This window comes from Hemibagrus wyckioides, linkage group LG07, assembly GCF_019097595.1.
Source record: "Hemibagrus wyckioides isolate EC202008001 linkage group LG07, SWU_Hwy_1.0, whole genome shotgun sequence".
Lineage (NCBI taxonomy): Eukaryota > Metazoa > Chordata > Actinopteri > Siluriformes > Bagridae > Hemibagrus > Hemibagrus wyckioides.
This window is the reverse complement of record NC_080716.1, coordinates 23,900,105-23,915,922: the sequence shown is the minus strand read 5'-3', so window position 1 is coordinate 23,915,922 and position 15,818 is coordinate 23,900,105. Positions and strand designations below refer to the sequence as shown.

The 15,818-nt window shown below is 37.9% G+C and overlaps 7 non-coding genes and 3 pseudogenes across 7 annotated transcripts; 6 read left to right on the top strand and 4 right to left on the bottom strand.

The window, feature by feature from the left end:
- The first annotated feature begins 7,624 nt into the window (after positions 1–7,624).
- Positions 7,625–7,821, top strand: LOC131356947 (small nucleolar RNA U3; annotated as a pseudogene).
- Positions 7,822–8,369: 548 nt separating this feature from the next.
- On the top strand, positions 8,370–8,581 carry LOC131356883 (small nucleolar RNA U3). The gene has a single exon (XR_009205128.1). It is a non-coding gene; the product is annotated as a small nucleolar RNA U3 (small nucleolar RNA).
- A 498-nt stretch (positions 8,582–9,079) lies between these two features.
- Positions 9,080–9,273, bottom strand: LOC131356976 (small nucleolar RNA U3; annotated as a pseudogene).
- A 287-nt stretch (positions 9,274–9,560) lies between these two features.
- Positions 9,561–9,771, top strand: LOC131356935 (small nucleolar RNA U3). Its single transcript, XR_009205179.1, has one exon. It is a non-coding gene; the product is annotated as a small nucleolar RNA U3 (small nucleolar RNA).
- Positions 9,772–10,600: 829 nt separating this feature from the next.
- LOC131357041 (small nucleolar RNA U3) lies at positions 10,601–10,814 on the bottom strand. Its single transcript, XR_009205232.1, has one exon. It is a non-coding gene; the product is annotated as a small nucleolar RNA U3 (small nucleolar RNA).
- A 1,002-nt stretch (positions 10,815–11,816) lies between these two features.
- LOC131356912 (small nucleolar RNA U3) lies at positions 11,817–12,026 on the top strand. Its single transcript, XR_009205156.1, has one exon. It is a non-coding gene; the product is annotated as a small nucleolar RNA U3 (small nucleolar RNA).
- Positions 12,027–12,807: 781 nt separating this feature from the next.
- Positions 12,808–13,013, top strand: LOC131356933 (small nucleolar RNA U3). The gene has a single exon (XR_009205177.1). It is a non-coding gene; the product is annotated as a small nucleolar RNA U3 (small nucleolar RNA).
- Positions 13,014–13,809: 796 nt separating this feature from the next.
- Positions 13,810–14,026, bottom strand: LOC131356905 (small nucleolar RNA U3). The gene has a single exon (XR_009205150.1). It is a non-coding gene; the product is annotated as a small nucleolar RNA U3 (small nucleolar RNA).
- A 203-nt stretch (positions 14,027–14,229) lies between these two features.
- LOC131356952 (small nucleolar RNA U3) lies at positions 14,230–14,426 on the top strand (annotated as a pseudogene).
- Positions 14,427–15,386: 960 nt separating this feature from the next.
- On the bottom strand, positions 15,387–15,600 carry LOC131356884 (small nucleolar RNA U3). The gene has a single exon (XR_009205129.1). It is a non-coding gene; the product is annotated as a small nucleolar RNA U3 (small nucleolar RNA).
- Between the last annotated feature and the right edge of the window lie 218 nt (positions 15,601–15,818).

Sequence of the window (15,818 nt, the reverse complement as noted above, 5' to 3'; positions counted from 1 at the left end):
TGTAGAAAGAGCTAATGGAGTGCTGAAAGAGAAGATAGCTAAGATCTGTGCGAGCAGAAAGCTAAATTGGGTACAAGCATTGCCGTTAGCACTGATGAAAATGCGTTCGCAAACCAACCGGAACACTCACTTGACACCACATGAAATGCTCACAGGACGGCCAATGCCAGTAGCCTTCATTCGGGGGCCTTACAAGGGCCCATCGCTGGAACAGCTAGAGGGCGAAATGTCAAGCTATGTAAGACACCTAACCCAAATACATAGAACTCTGTATTCACAGGTCTGCGAAGCCACGCATGGTGTGAGGGTAGAGAAGGAGGAGCTTCGTCAGGTGGAGCCAGGAGACCACGTGTATATCAAAGTGTTCAAAAGAAAGCATTGGAGCCAACCAAGGAGAGAGGGACCATTCAAGGTAGTATTGGCAACGCCAACGGCGGTCAAGGTTGAAGGAAGAGAACATTGGTATCATTTGAATCATTGTTGTAGAGCGGCAGGGAAAGGACCAAAGTGGAAAGACTCGCGCCCAAAACTGGTGCAGCTCGCTCACTCGGGGGAAGACACTGACCCAGAAGACGTAGAACATCCAGAAGCACCAGCATACAATACACGGGGCAAAGGAAAGAAAGCACAGCAGAAGGCGGAGTCCCAGACCATAGAGTCAAGTCCAATTGCTAAGAAGCAAACGGGAGAGCCCCTGAGTTCACCAATTCTCGACTTCGAACCTATAGTGCACCAATTCTTAAGGGAGCCTGAAACGATAGAAGATTTCTCAGGCGAGCCCAGACCAGGTCCATCAGGGCATAAACCGTCCCAAGCATTTGATGCATCAGATTTAACAACACTGAATTTAGCAGATATAGCCCAGGACAGTACAGAAGAGTCAGAATGAAGATCCTGGTAGCAGGCCGCGAACAAACGCTGAAACTGCGCCACTGCGCTATAGTGGTAGTACTAATTAGTGTATACCTGGGGATAGTTTGGATGCTCGCGGCAGTTGGTCACACAACTACGATGTCGGTAAATATGACACTGATAAACGTAACTCAGACAAAACTAGGTAATGAATCACGCCCCACACTGACCCACGGGACACGACAGCACTCTGAAAAACAGGATAATTCACGGTACAGAAGAAACGTAGGGTATGGTGAGGCATCCATTGGAGGCCGTACAGTGTATCGAGGACAACAGCGCACACTGGATCTTACAAAAGAGAAAGCTCAGACCGCGGTTCAGGATCATCTGAAATGTGCAGTAGGACTGATAGGACATGCTTTAAAGGCAAACGCGATACCGAAAAATGAAGGGGTGTTCGTCATGTACTCCTTTGAGTACATGGGGCCCGATCCACCAATAAATGTGGATCCTACTGAATGGGCGGAGAATAATTCGGCGATAAATTATACAGTGACAGCTGAGGTACGTATTAAGTCACCCCATAGTCGTCACAATGCAAGCAGTCCAACAAGCAGTGTAATTATAGCAGGAAAACCAAAAGAGGCATACTGCAGAGTGATTCACCCGCTCTGGTATTACAGTATCTTTGGGAACGCTACCTCTAAACGTAATCTTCAGAGACCCATCCTGCTAGAAGACTACAAGGCTCGTGTGTTTGTGCCCACAGGGCACCCCTACACAGAAATCCGCCAGGCAGGGATTGACTTTGGGGTAAAGATTCCTAAAACTGTAGCACTGGGTCACTGTGTGATTTGACTGTAGGAACACTTCACCAGAACATGCAAGACGCAATGGCTTACGTTCGCATCACGAAAATCACGCAGTATAACAGTACAAACAGCGCTGAATCTCCACAGAACCTGTACCGCCAATGGCTACATGATGCAGCACGCAAGACTGTAACCAACAGCACATGTATGGTGTGCCATAACCGCCTGCATAGCCCCCTGCTTGTGATGCCCACGAGGGGAATCCAAGAATGTGCTAATCCCCCATATAATGAAAGCTATTTGTGCCCTGCAGTATGTCTGCTGGGCTCTGTAGCCAGAACTCACGGTGCAGACTGGATGCGTAAATTAAGTTCCTCCTGCACTTTTCATCCCGTTGCCACACAGGCTACTGATAGTATACGCGTACGTTCTCATCCTCTTGAAATGTTTCCACTGTGCGTCCGTTCTAGAGGTACGGAATATGTAGGGGATCTACCAAAAGCATCGTGTGATAAAATAATGGAGGCAGCACACCCTATAGTTAATGTAATGCCAACCTGTAATGTGTCAGAGTACGGCTGTGAACCCGATATGGTGGTCCAACTGAAGATCCCAAGCCTGCGTCTGGGAACATTACCCGTTGCAGACATCTTTTGGTATTGTGGAGGTACGGAAGTCCTACAAATTCTACCCAGATTATGGCATGGGCTATGTGCCCCAGTGGTACTGGAAGGACGACTCTCGGTAATCGCCCTTAATGACTCATACCTCGCATCCATGTTTGAACCTGCACATTTACGCCGCCCCAAGCGTGAACTCACAAATACAGTAGCTAGAAGCATTTTTACCCGTACTGGTCTTCCAGGCTCATATCGAAAAAAGTACTTACAGGTCACAAACTCCTCAATACTCCCAAAATGGGGTCCGGACACGAATATTTATATAAATTGGGAAGGGATACCAGTTGGAGTTCCTAGCGAACATTTAGCCCTCCGAAGAGGCTCGTCTACAGCTTGGAACATCTTGCTTCCAGCAGTACAGGTACATCGGAACACGGCATGGGTTAATTACATTTGGTATAACCAGCAACGGTTTATTAATCATACCATTGAGGCATTAAAATTGGTATCAGAACAGCTCCATGCAACGACCCTTATGACTGTACAGAATCGCTTTGCCATAGACATGATGCGCGGACCCGATCAGGGAGTATGTGACATGATAGGATCTGATTGTTGTACCATTATTCCATTGCATACGGGCCCTGCAGGCCCACTGGACACGCTGCTATCACAGATGAAGGCGGCTCGGGACGAAATGGTCTCTAATAATGCTTCCTCAGACCCAGACTGGCTTGACTGGCTGTTTTCCTCTGATTGGTTGGCCGGACTCACGCGCATCGGGACAACCATTTTAATAGTGTTATTGGTAGTTGCTCTCATCGCTTGTTGTGGAATACCATGTTTACGTGCCCTGTTGGACAAGATTGTGCACTCTCTTTTCGGACAATATATGCAGCTCTACATGCAGGACATGAGCGACCCCGTCTTTATGGGCACAGCGGAGGACAATGGAGAAGATGGAAAACAAAGGCAGGAGGCTGATTGTCCCCTGCTGGAGAATATGTATATACCATCGCCCTAACCGAACATCTCTTCCGTGCGGGCAACTGAAACTTGATTCACGAGGGCAAGGCTATTTGGAATGGCAGAATCTCCAGTGTGTGGCCTGCTGTAATATGATGGCGGCCTTAGAAGCCCTGCATGAGTCTCGGGATCCACAGGCACGGTGGAAGGTCTTCCACGCATGTTGTACGGACCCGGAGTGGACCGTCAGCATGGAAGCGGCACGTCCCATCGAGCGGCTGCTCACACAGGCCGACTTCTACTATGAGGAAGATAAGTGGTTGGTCGAGAAGTACTCGACACGTTGTGAACTTCCCTGCAACCTGTCTCTAATCGTGGACACATATTTGCTTCGGCGTCCCATATCTTTGGCTTCTGTGTACGGGAGTCTCCGGGCGCATGGATTCCTCATCACGCGTAATGTTGTCCAGTCTACTATGGTGCAAGTAGTGACTGTGCATTTCTGTGGCTACTTTCTGTGGACCTCGCATTCCAAAGGACAACGCAGACGCTTGGACAACCTCAAGCCCATGCCTCACTTCTTTTATGCATGGAAGGATAAAGACTCGGAAGTGGTGGCCTGCAAAGGACTAGGTACTGGCATGAAAATGCACACCGACATTTGGGATGCGCTGCGGGCACGCTCGCGCATACGCGCGCCCTTGCCAAAGTGGATTTCGGCGTTATACAAACACCATTATTGGTGGTGGAACTGATCGGTGACAGCGTAAGTGCTGACTGGACCTGATGAATTGTGTGTTCTCTGTGTGCAAAATGTCATGAATGTATGTCTGTATGTGTGCGGTGATCCTGGCGAAACAGGCTGTCGCGCAAACGACAAATTGCGGGCAGAGTGGGAATTTTCCCTTATAAATGGCTCTTGAGGGTTTTTCGCCCACTCCTGGTTCACCTTGAGAAGAAGCATAGTGAGTATATAGGGGGAGTGATGTGGGGTATATGGATTATATGGATTATATAGAAAAACAAAAAGAATGTATTGCATACATCGGGTATAGTAAGAAAATTAGACAGAATAATATAATGTGGAAAAGGACAATAGAATAGGGGTTAACTAGGTGGAGGATGTTAGAACAGTGATATAAAAGCGTACTTGATGCGTTAGAAATACAGAAAAGAATCTAATAATGTGGAACTTAGAATTTTCATGGTCATAGATGTTTCTGATGTCTACTTGACAGTTTTGATGTCTACCCGACATAGATAGTGTCCACGTGACACATTGGACCGTGTAGTGATGAGCTACCTGGTGAAGTGCTGGGAACCTCTCCCGGGGGCTCCATCGTACCCTCTACGGCACGCAAAGTGCCTGGGTCAGAAGAAATTGTGCCTCATCTAAAAGGACATTGTGCATGAATACCATGTGTGAAGTGTCGCAAGAAGATGATGTACATACTATGGGGGATAAGAACACAGAGTAGTGGAACTAAGACATGTACAAGCTGATTGTGAGACTCAAGAGTCTCAAAGGGGGGAGTGATGTCGGAGAAAATATAATATACCCAGCTTTGAATTATATACCTAGCCTTAAAAGTAGCTTAAGTGCTAATGTACTCAATGCTCTAAGCTCTGACTTGGCAATATTCTGCCTAAAGAGTAGTGTGTATCTATTAAGAATAATTTAGCCATTTATTACGTAGTAAGTAGTTAACTCTGATTAAAAATAGCTATAATAATCAGATATAGCCTCATAGTCTTCATAATAAACATGCAGAATTATTAATGGCAGCATGCTAGTGTAATAACCACACTGGGACTGAAGGAACAGAAAAAGAGGAGAGATTTATTGAAACATTAGGAGTTACAACTCAGTCAGCCAGCCTATCCAATGGGATCAGTGGGACCGGAGGGTCAGTTGTAGAAGACGGAATCTCGGGATCCTGAGGAGAAGTTGGAGAGTAATCAGTGGGAGAAGTTGGGGGCGAATAGTCAGGAGAAGACTGAGGAATATCATGAACACTGTAAGGCATAGGCACAAATTCAGGAGAAAGTTGGGGAATGTCAGGGGAATTAGGAAATGAAGAAGAGTCAGAGGAAGAATCATTAGAGGAAATCTCAACAGGGAAATCCTCAGTCTGGACGCCTTGAGAGGTGGTGCGTGTCCAATGCCAGTAGAAGGTCTGAGTAGACTGATCACAGGTTGTGGGGTGAAATTGGGTGCTCTGATCAAGACAGACGGTATCTCTCACGATATGGTGAGCGAGGTAAGGAGACTCAGGAATAGAGGATTCAGATAGGTGCTCCAGGAAACCAGTAAGTTCAATGGCCAAACAGGATAGCTGATACTGGCGATAGCGTCGCAGAGCACCCCTGGGACTTCTCCGGAAGATAGCGCGGCGGGCTGACTGAGCTAGGAAAAAAATAATGGGAAATGAGTGAAGATGAGTGAAGTGCATATTGTATGACTATGTAGTCAGCAAAAGAGAGCGTGTACTAAGGCAGGAGGAAGGCGCCTATAAGTAAGCGCCAATTTTTATAAAAATGGTTGACAGCCTAAAAATAAGGGGAACTGGTGAGGAGGAAAATTGACGTCGACAAATGCGAAAATAATGGGAACTGGGAAAACGTATGTAAACTAAGGAAGGAGGGACTAAAGTAGCCATACACTGAATATAATGGGAAATTGCTGGAAATATTTAAATTAGAGAAAAGGAGGTGCCCCGGGGCGCCTGGGGTATAAGTAGAGGGGACTTTTTTGGGGTTTTTGAGACCAGCTGCTCTCTTCAGATATGCATGTTGTTGACTGCATGACTGAATAAAGAAACCTGCTTCTTCTCATCTGTTGACCGAGATCTCTTTTATTTCGGCTAAGTTTTATAGATTGTGGAGGTTATTGGGAAAGCTAAGAGTAATAGATACAAACAAAATTCCACCCTGTGATATGTCCACTCGGAGGGGGCTCTGAGTTCCGACAGACCCCTGTCAGCTGTCTAACTATAGACCGATATCAAACCTGCCCTTTATCTCCAAGATCCTAGAAAAGGCAGTAGCACAGCAGTTATGTTCATACCTGCATAGAAATAACATTTATGAAATGTATCAGTCAGGATTTAGGCCTCATCATAGCACAGAGACAGCACTGGTTAAAGTGGTAAATGACCTGTTACTGGCTTCTGATCAGGGTTGTGTCTCCATACTGGTGCTACTTGATCTTAGTGCAGCTTTTGACACCATTGACCACACTATTCTCCTTGATAGGCTAGAACATGTTGTTGGTGTTAAAGAACAGCCCTCTCCTGGCTCAGGTCTTATTTGACTGACCATTATCAGTTTGTAGATCTAGATCAGGGGTGTCCAATCTTATCCGCAAAGGGCCGGCGTGGGTGCTGGTTTTTACTCCAACCAAGCAGAAGCCACACCTGAGTCCACTGAAAGCCAAGATCAGTTGATTAGCCAGTTGGAATCAGGTGTAGCTTCTGCTTGGTTGGAATGAAAGCCTGCACCCACACCGGCCCTTTGCGGATAAGATTGGACACCCCTGATCTAGATGGTGACATCTCTATGCATACCACGATTATGTTCGGTGTTCCACCCAGGAGACAGCTGTGGACAGAGCCACTTGGGGATTTTCACACCGTCACAGATCTGCCATTACATCTGTCACCTTGTGACAGCAAGGAACTAGTGTCTATAATGACCTCAGAAACTACAGACCTAATAGTTCCTCATGGGCCATTGATTGCTGTTGTAGAAAGGACATTAATCAGTTACAGTTACATTATTTACTGTTTAGGGTGTCCCAAATGAGGATGGGTTCCCTTCTGAGCCTGGTTCGTCTCAAGGTTTCTTTCTCATATCTTCCCATGGAGTTTTTCCTTGCCAACGTCGCCACAGGCTTGCTCATTAGGGATAAAATAGTTTCATAATTTAATTTAATGATTTATTTTTATTTCCAGTTTGTTTGTTTATTTATTCCTTTCTCTGTTTATCTTCCTTTGTAAAGCTGCTTTGAGACAACATCCATTGTAAAAGGCACTATACAAATAAAATGAACTGAATTTAATAAAGAAAACATCAGAAAAAAAAAAACACACTAAAATAATTTACATAAAAACTAAAACCACCTCCAACTCAAAACAACCACGTATACTGACTGCACATGATCAATAAACTTAGGCTCAAACCATAAACAAGGCAACTAAAGCTTTTAGTTTTTCTTTTAACTGGATTATACTAATCACTCAGATCATGTACTCTTTCTCTTATGCTTCATAAGAAACAGAGAACATTCATCAATGACTCAAGCCTATGAAACCATTAGCTTGAATCTGTGTGTTAGTTGAAGTGATCGACTGTCTGAGGAAGTGAAAAGTTAAGACTATACTTTCAGGGATCATTTCTATAGTGACTGATGAGAAAATGTGATTTGAAAGTGTTACATCTCCCTAATCCCAATGAAGAGCTGTGATGGACTCTTCTGAACATGACTCAGGTTTAAGTTAATGAGTCTCTCGTGTTTGTGTCATTGATTTTTATAGAACATGAGAAGAAGAGTACATGATTAGAGAGATCATTAAGTTGAAAAAATAAAAAATTTATGAAGCAGTGTTTCTCGGGTTTTCTGCTTTATATATGGAGAATAACACAGCAGGAGTTTATGAGGTGATGTGTAAATTTTGTTTCCTTTTAACAGCAGCTAAAAATATCCATGTTTTGAAAGTATCTTCGACACTCATCTTCTTATGAATCTTTACTTCTGCTTAAATTACTGTGACTGATTTCTATAGAGCACACAATAAAATGGGAACTTGTGTATGTACGTGTGTAAATTCATGCATTAGTATTTACAAATTAGTCTGTTTCCGTATATATTTATAGTTTTTTTTTAATCCAAAATGTCATTTTATAGTTATTTTTACAGTGTTCAAATTCACCTTTAATGAGTTTTTTGTGCCTCTGTGTGTTTTGTTTGTTGTTAAAAGATAAAGTATTTTCTGCTTTCATTTTAAATGACTTCAAGGTGTTCTTTTCAAAGTGCTCTATGTGAAGAGAAACATCTACCGTCTTCAGGATCTGTGTGTTAGTTGAAGTGATCGACTGTCTGAGGAAGTGAAAAGTTAAGACTATACTTTCAGGGATCATTTCTATAGTGACTGACTAGGAAATGTGATTTGAAAGTGATACGTCTCTAATCACGATGAAGAGCTGTGATGTATTCTTCTGAGCGTGAATCAGATTCAAGTTAATGATTTTTATCACAGGCTTGAGTTATTGATGAACATTCTCTGTTTCTTATGAAGCGTGAGAAGAAGAATTCATGATCTGAGTGCTTAGTGTCATCCAGTTGAAAGAAAGCTATAGATTTTCATTTATTTTGTAGGTAGAGTGTTTATTCTGCTTTTAAGGACAAAGCTTTTAATTTAACCTTATGCTTATTAAAAAACTTTATTGATTGAGTATGGCTATGGATGATGTGACTCAAAGTAAAAAAAATATCCTAAAAAAGTATTAAAAAAAACAAGCTTAAAAGAATCATAAATGAAAGCAGAAATTATCTTATCTTTTAAATATGTAAGCTATAAAAATTACGTTTGAGGTTTTTAAAAAATGTACACCATAGATTTATACAGAAACAGACTAATTTGTAAATACAAATTAAAATAATTTATGCAGAAATATTCATAAGATAATGAGTATCAAAGTTCAAACACTTTCAAAACACAGATATTTGTAGATGCTGTTAGAAAGCAACAAAATTTACACATCACCTGATAAACTCCTGCTGTTTTATTCTCCAAATGATATAATATAATGTAGAAAAACTTAATGATCTCTCTAATCATGTACTCTTCTTCTCATGTTCTATAAAAATCAATGACACAAACACGAGAGACTCATTAACTTAAACCTGAGTCATGTTCAGAAGAGTCCATCACAGCTCTTCATTGGGATTAGGGAGATGTAACACTTTCAAATCACATTTTCTCATCAGGTACTATAGAAAAGATTTTTTGTAAAAAAAAAAAAAATCAAACGTAATTTTCTAGTTCACATTTTTAGAGTAGGAGTTGTATTTTCAGAGTGTTTAAATTCACTTACTATGATGTTCCTTATCTTATGAATTTCTCTGTGCTTCTGTGTCATTTTTGGTTTTGTTTTTTGTTAAAAGATAAAGTAAAGATTTTTTGCTTTGATTTTAAATGACTTCAAGGTGTTCTTTTCAAAGTGCTCTATGTGAAGAGAAACATCTACCATCTTCAGGATCTGTGTGTTAGTTGAAGTGATCGACTGTCTGAGGAAGTGAAAAGTTAAGACTATACTTTCTTGGATCATTTCTGTAGTGATTGATTAGGAAATGTGATTTGAAAGTGCTACGTCTCCTTAATCACGATGAAGAGCTGTGATGTATTCTTCTGAGCGTGAATCAGATTCAAGCTACTGATTTCTGTTAGAGGCTTGAATCATTAATGAACATTTTCTGTTTATTATGATGCATGTGCTGAAGAGTATGTGGTTAGTGTCACTGTGATAAAAGAGACATTAAATTTTTCAAGTGAACCTTTTGTGTTTTCTCAGGTAGTGTTTTGTTTTATTTTATGTATGGTTCTTTTTTGGTGTTTTTTAAGGATGTTATTTTATTTATTTTGAATTAATTTTTTTTTTTGCTGTTTTTTTCCGGGGTGTGTGTGTTAGTTGAAATCATTGACTGCTGGAGAAAATGAAATGTAAGGACTATACTTTCATGGATCATTTCTATAGTAGCTGATTAAGAAATTATTTATAATCAGTATTGGGGAGTAACTAGTTACATGTAACAGCGTTACATAATTTAATTACAAAAAAATGGAGCTGTAATTCATTACAGTTACTGAGAAAATATATGTAATTAAATTACAGTTACTTATGAAAATGTTAAAGATTCCAAATAGAGTTACATCTGAACGTTTTCTTTAAAAAAAACTAGGATATGTTAAATAATATTAATTTGTTGCTAGTATTTGTTAAAGCGGTGCTATTCTGATGATTTTGATTGGTTCTCTGGTTTGAATTTGCAGCGAGTCTGCCAATTATATTAATCCACATTGCTGCTGAAAGCTTGAGGCTACTACACTGTCTGAGACATTTCATCTTCCCAGACAATCAAACACTTCAGCTATCACAAATATATAACAGAAAATATCAGAAAAAAACAAGACTAAAATTATATAAATAAAAAAATAACTTCATCCCTTAAGTCCACACAGAAACCAACAAAATCTCAAACTCACAACAACCACATAAAACTAAAGATAAAATTAAGGCTTAACAAAAACATAATAACTTTAGCTCTCTTTTAACTCACTAATACTAATCACTCTGATCATGTACTCTTCCTCTCATGCTTTAGAAGAAACAGAGAACATTCATCAATGACTCAAGCCTGTGATAAAAATCATTAACTTGAATCTGATTCACACTCAGAAGAATACATCACACCTCTTCATCGTGATTAGGGAGACGTAGCCCTTTCACATCACATTTCCTAGTCAGTCACTATAGAAATGATCCCTGAAAGTATAGTCTTAACTTTTCACTTCCTCAGACAGTCCATCACTTCAACTAACACACAGATCCTGAAGACGGTAGATGTTTCTCTTCACATAGAGCGCTTTGAAAAGAACACCTTGAAGTCATTTAAAATAAAAACAAAAATTATTTTATCTTTTAAATATGTAAGCTATAAAATTACATGTTTGAGGTTTTTAAAAAAATATACACCATAGATTCATACAGAAACAGACTAATTTGTAAATACAAATTAAAATAATTTAGGCAGAAATAGAGATTCATAAGATAATGAGTATCAAAATTCAAACACTTTCAAAACATGGATATTTTTATCTGCTGTTAGAAAGTAACAAAAACGACACATACACTGGAAAAAAATATCAGGAAAAAAAAATCTAAACTAAAAAATTATCCTAAAAAACACAAAAAAAAGAACCTAAAAATAGGCACGAGCTCAAAAGAATCACAAATGAAACTAGAGCAGGGGCGTCATTATGGGGGATGCAGAGGTTGCTAGGCATATTGGCCAACTTTGGTCGATAACTTTTAATTTTATTTAAAAAAAAATTTTTTACATACAAGAACATGTTAAATAATAATATTGTTAACCGCACAAAAAATAATGCACTGTGACTGTGTATGTGCGTGTGTAAATTCACTCATAAGTATTTAATATTTTGTCTGTTTCTGTATAAATTCATGGTACTTTTTGTAAAAAATAAAACAAATCAAAAAATCAAAAATGTAATTTTATAGTTCACATATTTAGAGTAGAAGTTGTATTTTCAGAGTGTTTAAATTCACTTACTGTGATGTTCCTAATCTTATGACTTTTTCTGTGCTTCTGTGTATTTTGTTGTTTTTTGGTTTTTTATTAAAAGATAAAGTATTTTCTGCTTTCATTTTAAATGACTCCAAGGTGTTCTTTTCAAAGTGCTCTATGTGAAGAGAAACATCTACCGTCTTCAGGATCTGTGTGTTAGTTGAAGTGATGGACTGTCTGAGGAAGTGAAAAGTTAAGACTATACTTTCAGGGATCATTTTTATAATGATTGACTAGGAGATGTGATTTGAAAGTGATACGGTTCCCTGATCATGATGAAGAACTGTGATGTATTCTTCTGAGTGTGAATCAGATTCAAGCTAATGATTTCCCAGGCTTGAGTCATTGATGAACGTTCTCTGTTTCTTATGAAGCATGGTTAGAAGGGTATATGATCTGAGTGATTAGTGTAATACAGTTGAAAGAGGGGTCTAACTATTCAATTGTGTGTTTTTTTTTTTTTGTTCAGAAGGTTTATTCTGATAAATTTGTTTGTTTTTCTTTTGAGCTTTATTGTTCTTAAAGGACAAGGTGTTTAATTTATCCTTATGTTGTTTACAATGCTATATTGATTGAGTATGGCTATGGATGACGTTACTCAAAGTAAAAAAAAAAACAAGCTTAATAGATTTACAAATGATGAACTCATACGATGTTTACGCCATAATCTTAAATAGGCCAAACCCACAAAGCAAAATTCATGGATCTTTGTTTTACCTCAGTGATACTAATCACTCTGATCATGTACTCTTTCTATCATGTTTCATAAAAGTCAGTGACTCAAACACGAGAGACTCATTATCTTAAACCTGAGTGAGGCTCAGAAGGGTACATCACAGCTCTTCCCAATAAGTTACTATAGAAATAATACCTGAAAGTATAGCCCTTATATTTCTTCAGGCAATTAAACACTTCAATGAAAATATATACAAAGAAAAAAACAAAAAAAAAACTATTGGGATACTTCAGGAAAAAATGATTCTATTAGATAATGTATGAACAAACATTTCATCTTCTCAGACAATCGAACACTTCAACTAACACAGATATATAATAGAGAAAATGTCAGAAAAAAGCAAGACTAAAATAATATGTAAAATAATAATACTTTATCTTTTAACAAAAAATAAAACAAAAACACACACACAGAAGCACAAAAAAATCATGAGAAGTGAATTTAAACAGTCTGAAAACACTCCCACTCTAGATCATTTCTATAGTGACTGACTAGGAAACGTGATTTGAAAGTGATACGTCTCCCTGATCACGATGAAGAGCTGTGATGTATTCTTCTGAGCGTGAACTAATGATTTCTATTACAGGCTTGAGTCATTGATGAACGTTCTCTGTTTCTTATGAAGTACGAGAGGAAGAGTACATGGTCAGAGTGATTAGTAAAATTGAATCAAAAAAGAGATTTTGCTTTTGAATTATGTGTTTTTATTTTTAGATGTAACGTTTTTGTTCAGATAGTTTTGCTTGTGATTCTTTTGAGCTTTTGCCTCTTTTAGATTCTGTTTACACATTCTTAAAAAACAAAGCTTCTAATTTAACATATCAATTACAAAGCTATATTGACTGAGTATGGCTAGATGCAATATTCAATATTACAAAGAAAGAAATCAATAGCTAATTTTTTACATTTTTCATCTCCTCAAAACTATGAATGTTTATTTGTAGTCTGATGGCCTTAAAAACTATTAAAAATCTGCAAAATGCTGCATTTTTAAATAGTTATTTCATGTATGAATTGGTTTCTAATGGCACTGCACGAGCTAGTGGCATCATCTAGCAAGGAATATGAGAGGAAGAGTACATGATCAGAGTGATTAGTGTCATTGAGTTAAAAGTAAGACCAACAATTGTGATTGCTTATCCTTGTTTTTAAGAATTAATTTCAATGAATATCAATTTGAACATTGTATGAAGTCAACATACTGTATGTGGTTGATTGAGTTTGAGATTATTCTATGTGGTTTTCTGCATACTTAAGGGACAAAGTACTTTATTCTGAGTTCATCTTATTGTGGGTTCTATAGAAATCTGTCACAGTAATTTTTTAGATTATTAGCTGCTGTTAAAAATGAACAAAAACTTTTAACTTTTCTAAATTTCTAACACTAAAATCAAAACTACCGTCCAAAACATAAACAATCAGCTTAAATTTTCAGTCTTTCTTTCAACTCACATTACTCAGATCAGGTACTCTTCTTCTTCTCTTGCTTCCTAAGAAACAGAGAAAGATCATCAATGACCCAAGCCTGTGACAGAAATCATTAGCCTGAATCTGATTCACGCTCAGAGGAATACATCAGAGCTCTCCATCATGATTAGGAAGATGCATCCCTTTCAAATCACATTTCCTAGTCAGTCACTATAGAAATGATTTCTGAAAGTATAGTCTTAACTTTTCACTTCCTCAGACAGTCGATCACTTCAACTAACACACAGATCCTGAAGACGGTAGATGTTTCTCTTCACATAGAGCACTTTGAAAAGAACACCTTGAAGTCATTTAAAATGAAAGTGAAATTCTTTATTTTAGTGTTGACATTTTCTCTATTATATGTAGTATGTTAGTTGAGGTGCTTGGCTGCCTGAGGAAATGGAGACCGTATTTTCAGGTATCTTTTCTATAGTACCTGATGAGAAAATGTGATTTGAAAGTGTTACATCTCCCTAATCCCAATGAAGAGCTGTGATGGACTCTTCTGAACATGACTCAGGTTTAAGTTAATGAGTCTCTCGTGTTTGTGTCATTGATTTTTATAGAACATGAGAGGAAGAGTACATGATTAGAGAGATCATTAAGTTGAAAAAATAAAAAATTAATGAAGCAGTGTTTCTCGGGTTTTCTGCTTTATATATGGAGAATAACACAGCAGGAGTTTATGAGGTGATGTGTAAATTTTGTTTCCTTTTAACAGCAGCTAAAAATATCCATGTTTTGAAAGTATCTTCGACACTCATCTTCTTATGAATCTTTACTTCTGCTTAAATTACTGTGACTGATTTCTATAGAGCACACAATAAAATGGGAACTTGTGTATGTACGTGTGTAAATTCATGCATTAGTATTTACAAATTAGTCTGTTTCCGTATATATTTATAGTTTTTTTTTAATCCAAAATGTCATTTTATAGTTATTTTTACAGTGTTCAAATTCACCTTTAATGAGTTTTTTGTGCCTCTGTGTGTTTTACTTTTGTTTTCTTAAAGTGCAAGGCTTTTAATTACAGAGTTATATTGGTTGAGTATGGCTATGGATGATGTGACTCTAAGTAAAAAAAAAAAAATATCCCAAAAAAGTATAAAATAAAATCAAGCTTAAAAGATTGATCTTTGTTTTACTTTAATAACACTAATCACTCTGATCATGTACTCTTTCTATCACGTTTCATAAAAGTCAGTGACTCAAACACAAGAGACTCATTATCTTAAACCTGAGTGAGGCTCAGAAGGGTACATCACAGCTCTTCCCTATAAGTTAATATAGAAATAATACCTGAAAGTATAGCCCTTATATTTCTTCAGGCAATTAAACATTTCAATGAATATATATATAAAGAAAAAAACAGAAAAGAAACTAATGGGATACTTCAGTAAAAATGATTTTGTCTTTAAATAAAAAAGATAACATATGAAAAAACATTTTATCTTCTCAAACAGTCAAACACTTCAACAACCATAAATATATAAAAGAAAAAATGTGAGAAAAAACAAGACTAAAATAATATATGTAAAAAAATGAACTTACTAACACTAATCACTCTGACCATGTACTCTTTCTCTCATGCTTCATAAGAAACAGAGAACGTTCATCAATAACTCAAGCCTGTGACAAAAATCATTAGCTTAAATCTGATTCAAGTTCAGAAGAATACATCACAGCTCTTCATCGTGATTAGAGAGACGTATCGCTTTCAAACCACATTTCCTAGTCAGTCACTATAGAAATGATCCCTGAAAGTATAGCCTTAACTTTTCACTTCCTCAGACATTCGATCACTTCAACTAACACACAGATCCACTTTGAGAGCACTTTGAAAAGAACACCTTGAAGTCATTTAAAATGAAAGCAGAAAATACTTTATCTTTTAACAAAAAATAAAACAAAAACACACACACAGAAGCACAAAAAAATCATAAGAAGTGAATTTAAACACTCTAAAAACACTCCTTCTCTAAATATGTGAA